The sequence below is a fragment of the Cardiocondyla obscurior genome, linkage group LG03, assembly GCF_019399895.1.
Source record: "Cardiocondyla obscurior isolate alpha-2009 linkage group LG03, Cobs3.1, whole genome shotgun sequence".
In the NCBI taxonomy this organism is placed as follows: Eukaryota; Metazoa; Arthropoda; class Insecta; order Hymenoptera; family Formicidae; genus Cardiocondyla; species Cardiocondyla obscurior.
In genome coordinates this window covers 9,671,873-9,687,015 of record NC_091866.1, presented here as the reverse complement: position 1 = coordinate 9,687,015, position 15,143 = coordinate 9,671,873, and the positions used below count along the sequence as shown (strand labels likewise).

At 42.6% G+C, this 15,143-nt stretch overlaps 1 protein-coding gene across 1 annotated transcript in view; it reads left to right on the top strand.

Annotated features, from left to right (window-relative positions):
• The window catches only part of LOC139101389 (protein O-mannosyl-transferase TMTC1-like), a 112,847-nt gene that overhangs the window by 24,447 nt on the left and 73,257 nt on the right, over positions 1-15,143 (top strand). The gene's annotated exons all lie outside the window — the stretch shown is intronic.

Below are 15,143 nucleotides of genomic sequence, written 5' to 3'. Positions count from 1 at the left end.
AGGTGAAATCGTTCGAAAGAATTTATTTCACCTGCACGAGTGCACACCCGCGGCTCGTTCCGCATTTATCCCGGCTATCGTACGGGGCGCGATAATCGTGCCCTATAATAACAATTGCATCGCCCCGCGCGTAACGGCATTTGAGTTATTTGTTGAATTTGCAGCATCACCACCTGCACCGATTCGCTATCTCGTCCCGGCATAACTCAGCGCGTGGAAGGCGCAAATGTGCGCGGAGAGAGAGAGAGAAAAAAAGGAAGAAAAAAAAAAAAACGCGTGCACACATAGTCATGTACCAATCGAGAATTTTGTGTAATTTTTTTTTTTTTTTTTAATTTTTTATTCACGTCGTATATGCGAGCTCGTTTTTCTAAAATCAGTCTGTACCGACACCCGTTGCGCACGTAACCAGAGCGCCCGGTCGTTTTATTTTATACCCGAAAATTCCACACGCTGCACTACCGCTCGGGCGAAACACAATTATGAGATGCTTCAGCGCGTACCGCTGTTTAGTTCGATATTGATTCGACGGTACCTCTCAATCAATTTGTAATTTCGCGAACGTTGCGCGTAGCTTTTATGCCCACGTTACAGTATCGTAGGACTGAGAATCCTTTTGTAATCTACGCGCGATAATGAAAAATATCTCGGCGCCGTTTCTCATGAAAATCGTCAGCGTTCGACAAATTACTTCCGAAGCAGTTTCCTCAGGGATCCGACATGTCCGATCGAAAGAAACGCCCCGGGTCGGGGTTTGTCGACAGCGAAGTCGAGCGGTTTTTGCGGTGACATCCGACACGAGTTTCGTGTGTTTTCATCCGTGGTGTCGGTTCGTCGTGGAATGAGAATGGAGCACCGGGAAGAGAGTAAGACGCGAATTGGTTTTCCCGGCTCATTTTTCACACCGAATGTCCACCGGAAAATAGACTCTACCGCCACGTGGGCCGTGCACAGCGTCGCGTACAATAACGTACGTTTTGCTGTTTTGGCAAGTCACCCATTTCAATCAACCCCGGACGTGAAAAGTGCGCTGCGAATGGCCGTCGGCGATTTTTTCGGTCGCGGAATCGAAGGTGGGACAGCTAGGCGGGCGCGAAATCGGGACATCGCGGCTCTTTACACGAAGAAGATGAGCAAGACGCGAATGAGAAAGAGGAAACAAAAAAATCTGCGATCCCGGGGATTCGTACATCTGTCATCCTTGCGAATGTCCCCCGTTGTCAGGAGTACGAAAAAGCGAGAAGATTTCGGTTCTTGCGCCGTCGGAAATAGCAGCCTCCGTTCGGGACAAATGGAAGCGAGAAGGCTTTAGATTTCTCATTGTATGCAAAGCACCTAACTGTAATAAGAAATGTTTTCTTTGCCGACTGTATACCTACGTTTCTATTATGCTTCAATTACATAACGTCGCGAGGTGAACGTTTGCCTCGAATATTATATTTTCTCGCTCGTCGATATTGTACCGCGGCGTAGCCATTCCAGATTTTAATCAAGTTGAAACAAATTTCAAAAGCTTCCTTCACATTTGCGTTCAAAATAATAATGTATTAAAAGCCCGCGCTAGGTAAATTTGTGCTCTGGCGAGAAAACGGTTACGTGAGAAATGGCATTGTCTGAAAAACCCTTAAATAACGTTCGCGCGGAAACAGCCGGGCGTCTTCTCTAAACATGCGGGGCGCGCAATTTACGGTCGATTCGTTCCCGCGCCAGGGAAATTCATTCCGGCGGGTATAATTAGCCGTCTATATCGTCGTCGGGCGTTGATCATCTTCGGGCGGTCGACAAGGAGGATTTTTCTGCAAAAATATAGCGACCGGGCGAATAATGCGACTCCGAGGAATCGTATACCTTGGCGAGAATTGTTTCCACGGTCCGTAGCGAGCCCGTGCTCCGCCCATCGCGATTCTTGGCAAGCATTGTTGATGAGAATGAACGATGAAATGGCTCGCCGTGCTCCGGCGGTCTCTGGTCGTAGTATGGAGTCGTGCGGTTGATGAATTGGCGCTGCGCAGACCCTGTGCCCCATGTCCTCCCCTCGAAGCTCCCCCCCTCGCCACCCATCTCCGGTTTCCCAATCCCACCGTCGATCCCTCCTCAAAACCCACCCTCCCCCGCGCCTCGCCTGCCGCTTTTCGTCCCTCATCTTGCCGCTCTCTTTCTTTTTCACCCTTTCAGAGACGTCGCTATTATATCTATTCTTCTCTACCATTATAACTCTTCCGGGAATGTCCGCGGCTTCTCTCGCGCCGCGTTTCTCGACGATTCGGACTTTCACCCCGGCTGGTCTCCTTTTATAATTGTTTTCCACGATCATTCCGATTCTTCTTGCCACGATCGCTTTTACACGACCGCCAAAGTCGCGAGGCTTTCCCTACTTTACCTCTAAAGCCACGCTGGATCCTAATGCGACAAATGAGCATGGGTATCCGCGGTAGGGATGAACTCTGAGAGGGGTTAAAGCGGGTGTTAGTCGAGCTTAATCCTTTACGGTGCTAATGCGTCAGCATGTACAAAGACGCGCAATGGCCGTTGCGATAAAATCTTTGGGGCTATTTACACGGTGCGATACGGCGTATGTAACGATGCGTCCGAAATAAAGAAATAAAAGAACCATATTCTCCTTTGCTAAATGCAATTTTCATTAACGGAAAAAAAAAAGAGGAAGCGTTAAGGAGTTTAGAATCGTTTATTTGTCGCGTTCCAATTTTACGAACAACCGTTGCGCGAATCGCTGGCTGCAGCGAATTAATTAATATACTATCTGTTATTGCGTCTTAATTGCATGCGACCAGTGCATTTAAAATGCAATCTCTTATTCTTGTTCAACAATGCATTTCAGGAAGCGACACTTTAATTAACTTCTTGTCGATACGCGACAACGTATGCGTTCGTGTAAATAACAGTAATGCTGATCTGAGTAATATCTGGCCGTATTCTCGTATCGTATATAATGCCAGTCCGTAGATTATTTGCCTCCTCGCGCGGGTGTGCTCGCTGTGTGAAACTCGAGGAAATATCGCGAGAACGAATTATTTGGCGCACAAATCAACGCGATAGAAGATACCAGTAACGAAACCCATTACCCAGATGCGTTATTCGTTTCTCGCTGGAAATAACTAATTCATGCAAAATTCTTTATTGGTAAAAATTGAATATAGTATTAATGAGTAGCAAAATGCATTATGTATGTAATAACCATGCGTAATGTTAATTATTATATACATTACATTTTACGTGCTATATGTTATATAAAAAGATCATTAAATTATCAGAACGATTTAATTACGTTTTACAAATTGCACAAAGAAGAAGACGCAAGGTAAAATTCAATCTGGTGTTTCCTAATTTATCCGTTGAATCCAGCGAGAGTACTTTGCTTCAAGAAAGAAGCATTGAAAAATAAGAAGACGAAATCTCATTAATATTAAATCATTTTTGGACGGGCAAAAAATACGAGCTTAAACCAACGCTGACATTTTAATATGTCAAACTTTACTTCTTAGCAATTTTTCATTTAATCGTGAATATTTTACATTACATTCTCGGCCATCGAATGAGAACGTACCGTTGCACGAAACGGATATTTTTTTTTTATTATTTTCGTTCCACGTAACCATTATTTTTTATTAATTAAAAAGAATTTTCAAGTTTTCTTTTTCTTAGCTTTTTTTTTTAATATATTTTACGTATGTTACTTGTCATATTAATATTTAATGATCGCCGTCAACAATTTTCTTTTCGAAAAAATAAAGATGAATAAACGATCGCTTTTATCAGACGATATTTCGCGGTGGGTATGATAACGATTTTGGTCGCCGTGACTTTCGTATCGCCGTCGTATAGTTTGGCACATGTTTTACCTTACTCGACACGTACACACGCGCGACCACGTTCATTACACGACGTCAAACTTGGCGCGATGACACGTTGCGATAAGTTCTGACAAATATTCACGCGCCCCCTCGGTGCACCCTGTGTATACGTGGCCATAGCCACGATCCAAATACCATGTCAAACCAGCATCACAAGTCGTTAACGCTTCGGCGAAGGTGTTCACTAATTAAAACGTTCCCCCGTATTTCGCGAGACATTAATTTTAGCGCGGCAGCTAAGCGTGAAAATCATTTGCTAAAACTCCGCTCGCATTGTAAACGCAGAGATATGCACCTATCCCGCGGTACATGAATAAGTCTCAAAAGATCTGGTTAATAATATTATAACGATGTGCGACGGAAAGCTAGCAATAGTTCAAATTTATGATAACGGTGGAAACTAATTTCTCGCCGCATGTAATTAAATGTTTTAACTCTTTTTAATTGAAATTTAGAGTTGGATGTAAAGTTTCGTATACGAAATGGCCGGAGTTTCATTATACTTTTTCTTACTTTGGGCCTTCCGTGAAACTTCCAGTTAATTATCACGCGTGTGAATTTTGCCGGCTGTGCATCGAGTATAGTATGATAAAGCGATTATTTACTAATTACACACCGATTTTAACAATATTACCAAATCGAAAAAAGATATATAAATTTTTCTTTAATATTTCTTTAAGTATGCACATAAATCAATTAATTTACGAGCAGAGATAAATAGTACGAATCTAATATTCATTAAATCGTTATGATAATTGTTCACGGTTACAAAGATACCACGTTAAAGAAGCTATCGCACATGCATCTCGATGTAACACGCGTTATTGACGGTTGATAGGTCCGATGGTCTAAGAGGAAAATCGTGCCTGCATGTGTTGGTGACATCGAGAGCGAGCCTTTGATTTTTACGCCGGTTTATGCACACAGGCATCGCCCTTGGTGCTCTTTGCAATCTTCCTTTTTTCCTCTGGCTTTTTTCCTCTCCGTGAATTAACCCGTATATGCAATCACGTTAACGTATCGAATTTAGCCGTTGGCCGTATCGACATTCACGGTATCCGCATTTTTATGCAGTAATAGCCGAGCTGCAGCGACACGACGACGCCGCGCTCGATACAGACGTTAGACTTAACGAATCGATCTTCGATAGAGTGCACAATCGCCTTTGCACAGTCGTGAGCGTTCGAGCGAGCGCGACGATACTTTGATTACGCTGCATGCAGCGAAATCCATTTGAGAGCCGCATGTCACATCACCGAAATAAACAAAACAAAAAAAAAAAAAAAAAAAAAAAAGAGAATAAAATGCTTTCTTTATCCAGTTGTAAAATAAACGCAGAGTACAACAGTGTCCCCCGAGCATGTCATATATATGTACATATACATATACATATATATACATGTATGAAAAAAAAAAACTTTTATAGATAGCTCAAATTTCAGACACAATTTTCACCGCTGTTTCCGCAGGCGTTTAAAACCCCTATGCTTTTTTTTTTTTTTTTCTCTTTCAAAATGTGTGACCAAATATAATATCCACAAACGTACGATCATAACTTTTCTCTACGCGGATAGGTTTGCGTCGACCATAAGATTTCGAGAATTCGGGGGAGGTTTAAGCTCAAGGGTCTTATTTGCGATGTGAAAATATCAGGCACGAGGAAATCACGTGGGCTTTCGCCGGAGATCAGTTTGCCAGGCCTAGCTTCCCTTTGCGTTTACCATAAAGGCGACGAGGAGAGTCTGTGCGCGCGCCTTTTTCTTCGGCAATGGCCATCCATTTGTCAGAGATGCGTTTTACGGGCCATTCGTCTGTCTGGTGCTGGCGATTTATCAGACCAGGCCTCGACGTCTACAAGACTGGAAACACAGATTCCGCGAAAATCTACGAGCAGGCTTATTCCCGAAATCCCGAAAACTTTGTCCGGCGGGGCAACGTAATATTTTTTCAATAGCACCGCCTACGAACTAGCAAAGTCGCACGGACGATATTTAGCTTTCGAAGCTTATCTTTCCGTAAACAAACGGAGGATAAGGATACGCAGCCAGCACTTAAATCTTAAGTACGCAAGTACGCGTTTGAGCGCGTGCTGTATCATTTATCAAACTCTGTACATTTTTGCTCTCATTCAACGTATGATGGAAGACGTAGGAAAGGCTCTTCTCATCGTTTAACGGTTCTATAGCTCGAGTGGGGCAAGCAATTCGCTTAATTGAAACTCGCCTTTTTTATAATGAAGATTAATGACTGTCAGTACAACAGCCGACTGATCGATGGGGGGCTGAATCGGTCCGACTCCTCGATCCGTGTTCCGGACGTTTTGGTAAAAGGTAATCGTCTCGCCGTTGTTTGTTACCGTTCGCGAAAATTTTCTTGCGGCCGACAATATCCTCGGCATTAAATATTTCGCACGATCCCGCCGAATACCGCCGTGGGGTGTACCCGAATATATATGTGTATATCGCGGTTGTATATATCGCCCGTCCCATCCATTAGTGTTTGCGGAGTTTAATCGAGCCGTCGTCGAAGTCACGTAGCTCGCCGACGCTGCAGAACAGATCGTTTATTGCGATTCTCAGCACCCGGGGTGGTTATACGAGCGCGTTAAGTCATCGTCTTCAATTAAGGGTAATCGGTAAATTGCTCGCCGAGCTTCCCACCCGCGACGGTAACGGCCGGGCAAGATAGAGGAAGAACGTCGCGACTTTCCTCGAAGATACGGCACGAATTCTACTTCTGCTTTCGCCTACATTTGCATGCACTAAACCTATCTCAACGTTTACGGCGCCGGGCGCGATGATTCAGGCTAGGCGGTTGAAAAGAAAAAGAGGGAAGTTTGAGTGAAATTCGCCAGAGAATTATCCTTTTAGCCTAGAAGGATTTAAATCCTTTCGCTACTATTGGCGATAAGAAAGAGAGAAAGAAAAAAAAAAAAAAAAATTAGCGTAACAAAATTATTAAAAATTTATAACAAATATATTCAAAGTTCCGATTAAATAGAAAACCACCCAATTGCATTTGTGTCGTAATATTATCGGTTCTTAATTGTTTCCAACGTTTTTTTTAATAAAAAATTAATTTTTTCTTCGATTCATAACTTTGTGCAAGCGCTTAAAAATAACCATCTTCTGCGATTGTTTCCTTTGTACACTGAGTACATCTATAATTTTTTACTTCATGAACATAAAATAGGTTCTGCAGTAGAAAAGCGATTTAGTCGAAAGCGTTTTATATAAGCGGATGAGATTTTGTGTATGCACGAAGTTTCACGGTAGCTATTTTAAATCCTCTTTTTAAATATCCACGTGTGTAAAATCATGTATTTTTATATTCATTACGGGCGTTTCTTATCGGCGGCTTGTTTTCGCTCTGCAGCGTGTATTCTTTCGCCTCATGAATGTTTTATCAATATACTTGGTACTGTACAATTGCGAGCACACAAGCAAACGCGTTTTTCAACTCCGTGAAAGGGAACGGTCTTTCATCCCTTTGATGCCGCGGAAATAAATCGAAACTCACTTGTGCATTCGTCTTTATTTTAGTCGATTCTCGCCCTTGTCGACGCCGTCGAGAGCTCTCGAGCGTCTTTATCCGTTTCTTCTATTTGTCGCCTATTCTTCCGCTAGAAGATTACAATCGCGCAACAACGTACATTTCGAGATGCAGTTTCTTTGAGAATATTTACAAATAAAAATCTATACCGCCGAGTAATATTTGTAAGGAAATTGTTGAGATAGATCTCGCTGGTCGCAACGACGGTGAGTTCGAAATATTAATATGCACGATAGTTGTCAGTACGTCGGACGGCGCGAGAAAGAAATTATGATCATAAATGTCGCTCTGACAGCGGCGCCTCTTTTTGCAGCCGTAGCGACGAGCGATTAAGTCTTGACAGCGAAGAAAGGAAGGCGGAGCCGCTACGTAAAAGGGAAATCTGGTTTATTAATATGATGAATGGTAACCAGGGTGAAGTTTCTATGGGGCGGCGCACCGCCCGGTATTATTCCACGTAGCACGCCAGGGCTCCGCATCTCTGACGAATACAAATCGTCGCTCTCTCCGTTTCTATTCGACCATCCTCTACAGCGGTTCTTGCGCGTCTTCTTTCGCGCGGGGAAAGACGAAACCGGGGGTCCTAGCTACTCGGTCTTGCTTCTAGAACGTGCAAGATTTATTGCGAGTTTTTCACCGTAACACCGATCCGTCGCTCGCGGTGTATCACTCCGTGTTGCAGCTATCAAGCACGTCCGCGTGATTTCCGAACTTTCGCGTCCGTGTGCGGAGGTAGCCGCGGACATTTTCGGGTCAATACTTAAACGACGCCGGACCTCCGGGCGACGAGCCGGACGTGCGCCGCGAGAAGATCGAAATTAATTTCGGGCGACGGTCACATCGCGAGGACACGTACCGCGCAAAGTTTTCTCTTGATCGTTAACAAATAAAACCGTTCGCGACCGCGGTGGATAATAAATCATAGCGATCGAGGACTCTCCCGGCGACTGACTCCGGGAGTAAATCCAACGCCATTTTTTACAAAGCCGCCTGTTCGAGCGACTTGCTTGCTTATTCACAGACGGCGGTTCATAATCCCTCATAGCTTTCCGGCTCCATTAGAACCGTTCAATCATAGATATGATCGATCGTACGTCAGCTTTTTCTGTCTGGAAGGAAAACCACTGCCTCTGCTGGCGCATAAGGCTTTGCCGTCGTTGCAGCACACCGATACGAAGACAGAAATACCGCGTAAGCCAATGGTTTCTTCCTGGCCACGGTAAAAGGAAGGAGGAAAAGACGCGCGGAAGACGGAGTGGTAAGTGGCGCTTCGCTAATGCAATAAGACCACCGAGCTCTTATCCTCGTTGCGCGCGGCGTAAGAGAACAGAGAGACTTATTTCGTTGGATCGCTTGATCGATTACTGTCGACCGATAACGTTACTTCGTGTCTCGTTCGCCAGGCTAATACCTTAGCTCGCGACGAAAAATTGAAATAAAAGTCAGAGAAAAAAGGATTGACAGAGCCGTTCAACTTCACGCTCGCCCCGGAATTGTCACTTGGAAATCATTTCGGATATTCAATCGAAATAAAATTCTAGCGGACACCAACGTTGCTCGCGATTCTCGCGGACGTCTCTTTGAAAATTTACACCGAATTTGGAAATCATATTATTGACACAATTCCGATTCTATCCGGTATTGGCGATCGAATTTTCAATATTTATTCTATAAATATAGCGTAATATCTTTTATTTCGCTCTCGAAAGTCACTTATATTACTTTGTTGTACAATTTTGAATGCCGGGCGATAATAAAATACTTCTTCAGATAAAGCAAGCGAGCACAATATACGCGCACCAGGGCGATAGTTAATGGTATATTGAATGTTGTTACATAATTTATTTCCATTATCGACGGCAAAGTTGGTTAGTACAAATATGCTATTATAGGTACTTGGAATTATAGAATCTTGATTTAAATGGGGCAGGTAATCGAGAATGCAAATGGAATGTATTGTTTGATTGATAAATCTCGATAACAAGTATTAGTATGATTAATGTAATATAAATGTTTTGAATGATTAGTTCAGAGTACGATAAAAGTCAAAATCAAGTAACGTATATCGATTAAATTCACAAGTTCGATGAAATTCGGTTTCAAGAAATGCCGGCTCGTTAATTATCGTCTAACATTTTAATGCCCACGTGCGATCTGGCTCGACGCATTGACCGCGTAAAATATCATTTTTAAATAAAGAAATTATTAATAACGTCAACATAAATTGTGAAACATAACTATGATTTCAGGCTAATTTAGTTATCGGACCTATTTACTTATCCGTAGAGCAAAAGTTTGCGCTTGATGTTCAACGACTCGTGAAAAATTAGTTCGTAAATCACTACTTCGTGCGGTAAACTTGTCGCGCCTAAAAGGGTCACGCCGGATAGGGAACCTGATTCGTGCGAAGTAAGTTTCCTTCTAGTGGGTCGTTTGCGCCACCGGTAATAGTTCTATCAACTGAATTTGTATTTGTAGAGTCAAGTGGACGATAATGTTTTTCCTCGGCCCGAAAAACTGACAATTTTCTCACCAACGGTGGATTAAGAGAGTAAATTGCATTGTAACTAAGACCAAAATCGAAGGGTAACGTACCAGCGGCTCGTTTTATTAAAGGAGATTAGTAGCTGCGAAGCTCTTAACGGGTCCGGCCTTAAGTGAAAGACGAGCAGAATGACTGCCGGGAATGATTGATCGCGTCACGCCCACCCTCGTCGCTGACCTCCTTCTGAGCGTTCTTCTTCTTACCGTCCCTTCTCCAAGCAAACCCTCAAGAAATATTCTTTGACACTGGATAAACCCACGCTTAAAAACTTTCTCAATCTTCTTACTTTACTCTTTCGGATAGGCCTAAGCCTTAAGAAGAATTACGTCTACGTCGGAGTTGTCCGTATTGCTAATACACCGAAAGTAAATTAGTAAGAAATTTAACTTTTTGTTTTCAATTTAATACCGAAAAGTATAATTTATTTTTATTAAATACATCGCCGTTTCGCGTATATATACCGTCGTGGATTACTTTTTGAAAAATGTATATCTACACATGTTATTTTTCACGAATATCGAGGCAAAATCGTTGAGTGAGAGATAAGCGGGAAATATTTGAGAGAGAATTCAGTTGAAATATTCAATGAGATCGATACGAGATTTCTGTGGTCTAATAATTCTCACGCTCGCAGCAAAATGAAACTCATGATTAAAATCGATGGCAACTCGATTACCCTTAGGCTGTGTCGTCGATAATTGTAGGGTAGTGTAATTTGCAAATTAAATTGATTGCCTATTGGCAATAACACAATGAAATTTTCATCAATTAATAAGTGCTGTTACAAATATTTCACAATAGCCCGAGACAAGAAAAGCCAAAATAATTAATTTCAGATTCGTTTATGTAACAAGAATTGCTTTATAAAATGCTCCACTTATTTCCTGTTACCGCATTTCGAAATACCGGGAGAGCGAGTTACGTAATGCGTAGCGATTGCAAAAACACCGCTACTCGCCTTTTATGTCGCGTAAGACGAATGACGGCGAGTGGAAGAAAATAAACTATCAATAATTAGTGACGCTCTCTCTAGAGGAACAGTGGCATTCGCAGACCCTCATAATCGCTCTACGATTCCGTTTATGTACGCCGTTCTATCCACAATCGAAAGCACGGCAGGAAGCGAAAGAACTTCCCTTCGGTGAAGAGAAAAATTGCTCGTTCCTGGAAATGCCACCGTAATTTTCCATACCCTTAACCCCCGCCAACCTCCACCTTTCGCAAGGACTGGGAAACTCGCAATGAACCATGATTTTGTCGACGGAATCGACGTGACGTTCGTTGAGCCCTAGGTACGTCGCGTGATTTCTCGTTTCCTCGTTTCGCAATCACATCAGAGGGGAGGTAAAGAGAAAAATTTCCTACATGTTTACGGGAAAAGCATAACTATACCGGTTATTTAGAAATTTATTTGAAATTCAAGCTCAAATAGATTCTAAATTTTAAGCAAAACCGATATTTGAAAGTGAACAAACAACAATATTTTTCTTACTCGAATATTTCGTGAAATTTTAATAGTTTACTTTTTCATATAATTAAGAAAAATTAAAACGTTTTATTACTCGCTTAATATAATATTATACTTGCGTTAGTACATTATGCTTTCCATACTTTTCGACTCGTAATGCACGCTGCAGGGATTTATCAAAGAGGAAGAAAAAGCAGTTAAATATCTTTAACCAGCCGAGAGTTATTGAAACTGCACGTCGATCAGAATCTCGTATACTTAGATCTCAATCAGGGCCATGTGAAACAATATTGAGAGAATTTGGTGTCATTCCTGCGGGAATATCGCTCGGAATTGAGTCGTAACGATAACATATCAGACTTCCTCAAACTTGGCGAGATTGTCGACACGTTTGACATCGGAAGTCTATCTGTTCGTCCAATCTACACAGATGGAAGATGATCGCGATCCGTCTGTCGGGGGTTAGGATCGATTTACGGACGTGACCTAGTTCATATCGCGTTACCTTTGCCGGATGAGCACGTCCCGATTCTCTGCGCAAGCAAGTGCGAATCCAGCGAGACCGGGACGCAAACCGGGCTCAGTGATTACATCGTAAAAAGGGAATTGTCGTAAATTAGACGGAAATCTTGCGAGTACGATAAACTCGACACAAAGAACTGCTGATTACTTGCGCCCGCGAGGAACTACATTTGAAAAAGTGGGGTAATCGCGGACGATAAGAAAGGATGCACATAATAATGTTCGCTAATCCGCGCGGCTGAACACAAATTGAGTCTCACGCATTTCTTAAGAACAATCCGCTGCATCGTTGACGCGAACAAAGCTCGCAATTTCCCCCGACTCATCCTGAGCGCGCAATGCTGTCGTCCCAGCTCGACTAAGAAAAATAAGAAGGTGCTGCCATTGCTATCCATTCTCGCGGGACAACCTAGCTGTGAGCACAAGTTTCCCCGAGTTGTTCTCTACGACGCGCACTTACAATAAAATCGATCGACACGGTCAACATGCACCGCAAACTTTCTTCCGTTGTGTTAAGATATATAAAAAATTTTAAGACCCTATTAGTGGCGAATGGAATACATTAACCGTTAATAAAACATAGCCGTTGGTATTATTTCGCGGAATGGATAAAACACCGCGAATGCGAAGGAAATTGCCTCACGCTAATTAACGCGAGTCCGCAATAAAGAGAATCGATGACTAATGACATTCCAGTGTTATTAATGTACTTTTGAAAGCAATAATAATTTTACGTGAATCAGGACTTAATATAATTAATATATTGCTACAGCTTCACGCAATTCATAGTTATGCGAAATAACTGTGTTTTTTTGTTTGCCAACAATGTAGCGCGTGTGGTGCGGGAAGTGATATTTACCGCTGCTTTGTGAAAGTAGATTTAATGCATGCATTAAATCTGCGCACACGCGAGATGCAGAATAATGTAGCAGCGGTAAGTTATATGACATTTAGAGGGACAATTCACAAAAGAAACGCGCCGCGCCAGCTGAGATGTAAATATAACAATTTTATTTAAGTTTCCAAGCACGATATTGCGAAGCCTGCAAATTCACTTTTGAACGCCTATTATATTTAACATGGTAGACGCATGTTAAATTTTTCGAGCTAAAGTTATTAATAAAAATTCTAGAAAAAAAAAAGAGTTTGGACTTACCAATTGATGTGAAGCAGCGGAGATCTGCTAATGCGATGTATCTGTAACATATAAATAATATTTTTTATTGTAAAGATAATGAAAGAAAATTTATAGTTAAAAAAAATGTATATGTGCCTTTAATTCAATTTTTTATAAAAGAAATAAAAATAAAATTATCTATTAACAAAACAACACAAGTAAAAATTCTATGTAACAAAAAAGTATACATGTAAAAGTATACTATGTAACATAAAAGTAAGATACTCACCCTGAGGTTGCTCCGCCGAAGCATGATACCATTTCCTAGGTCTCCTCCTCCTCTCAGATTGGGACGTATCTTTCTTCCGCGCACGAGACACTCGCGAAACCGCGCCCGTGAATTTACAACGCGAGAAAAAAAAAAAAAAAAAACCACTGATACATTAAACTTTCTTCGTTCGGTTACTCATGAGAAACTTCCGCAACGACCGACGTACTGCTACGATTCGTTTACACATTAATTTCGGCGGTACGTTAATTTTATTCTTCTCTGGATCTGAATTCTGAAACAGAAAAAGTTTTGCTTCGTTAATAAAAAATTAAACGTTAACATACAATAAAAATGTAAAAATAAAATAAGAAGAATATTCATTAATAAATTAATAAGAGTATAAGGTAGGTACAATTATTTTTCGGCGCGCGGAAAGTCGCGTTAGCGGCGTCGACTGCGTGATAGTCTGGCCATCGTACGCGAAGCGGTCGCAAAACACCGCGCGCGCGAGTTCTACACGCCGTCGAGATTGTCGTAGGTCGTATTTTAAAGGGTACCTTCTTGAAAGTAGGTCAACGCGCCAGCCGCGTGGCCGGCCGTCTGTGGAGTAAGCTGGCACGCGAGGATGGCGTGATCACCGCGTGCGCGCGCGTCACGTACGCCGTCTATGAGGCCCGTACGCTGCTCGCGCCACCGTCTGCTCGTCGCTTGCCCGCTACGAGCCTAAAGCGCGTTGCACAAAGAAGTTTCCACCGATAATTACGGCGAGCCGGTCACTTGGTCGAAGAAGCCTAAATTAAATCGACCGTTCTTAAGTTAACAGAATTGCCGGAGAGAACCCGAACATAATGAGCTAGTATATGGAAGATTACTTACAAAATCTGTTTGCAAGTGCTCTTCAACGAAGGAACATTCGTCCTAAAAAACAACTCGCACCGGGCTAAGTTTTCGTTCAATGAATAGCAAGTACTATTTCCGAGTCGGACGGTGTGTTCGCTGCCTGCGTGTTGTTAGCTCGACCGCTGGAGAAGGACAAGAGAGGGGACACCGGCAGCAGCTCGCGCTCGGCATCCCCCACTCTACCGTCCCAATCTTCGTCTCTCTCATTCTCTCTTTCTTCTACTCGGTTTCACGCGCTACGCGCTGTAAAATAATTTATATGCCGAGTACTGTTATACATATATTCAATATTAACTTTAATGTATCGATACGAACTTTACGTAATTAAGCTTATAGGTATAAAATTTTTTTTAATACTTTACATGAAGTATTGGCTTCATAAATGGTCTTCGCGAGAGAAGCGCTGATCGTTGAGACTGATATAAATGATTTCGCGTCAGCTGATATTCTTATCCATTAAATAGAAATTCTTTTCGGCCGCGCGGAGCTCCGTTAATTGCGTATTCTCGTCTCATGCAAGATCGCGTACGCCGCGTCTTTGTCGTATCTCACACCTGCGCAGGTTAAAGCGATGTATTAGAATTTATTCGCGGTTCGCTACGTTTGCCGATCGCCGTACGTTTTCAAGCTCCCGAATATAATACCTGCGCTCGGCGAGGAACTCTAAGCCCGGCACGATGAGCGAATATTATCTGCGACGTGCTGATGTAGGTATCGTTCGACGACCGTGGCGGAAGGGCCAGCAGCCATCATTCTTTCGAGAGAGCGTCGGTATGAAGTTGCCGCGGAGGGTATCCGTCAATCATGATGGCTGCTCCCATGAGCGCTCGAGCGCGCGGGGTTCAATTTAAAGGGAAGCATATCGCCAGCGGTTTTTAATCGTATAACGTCTCGGG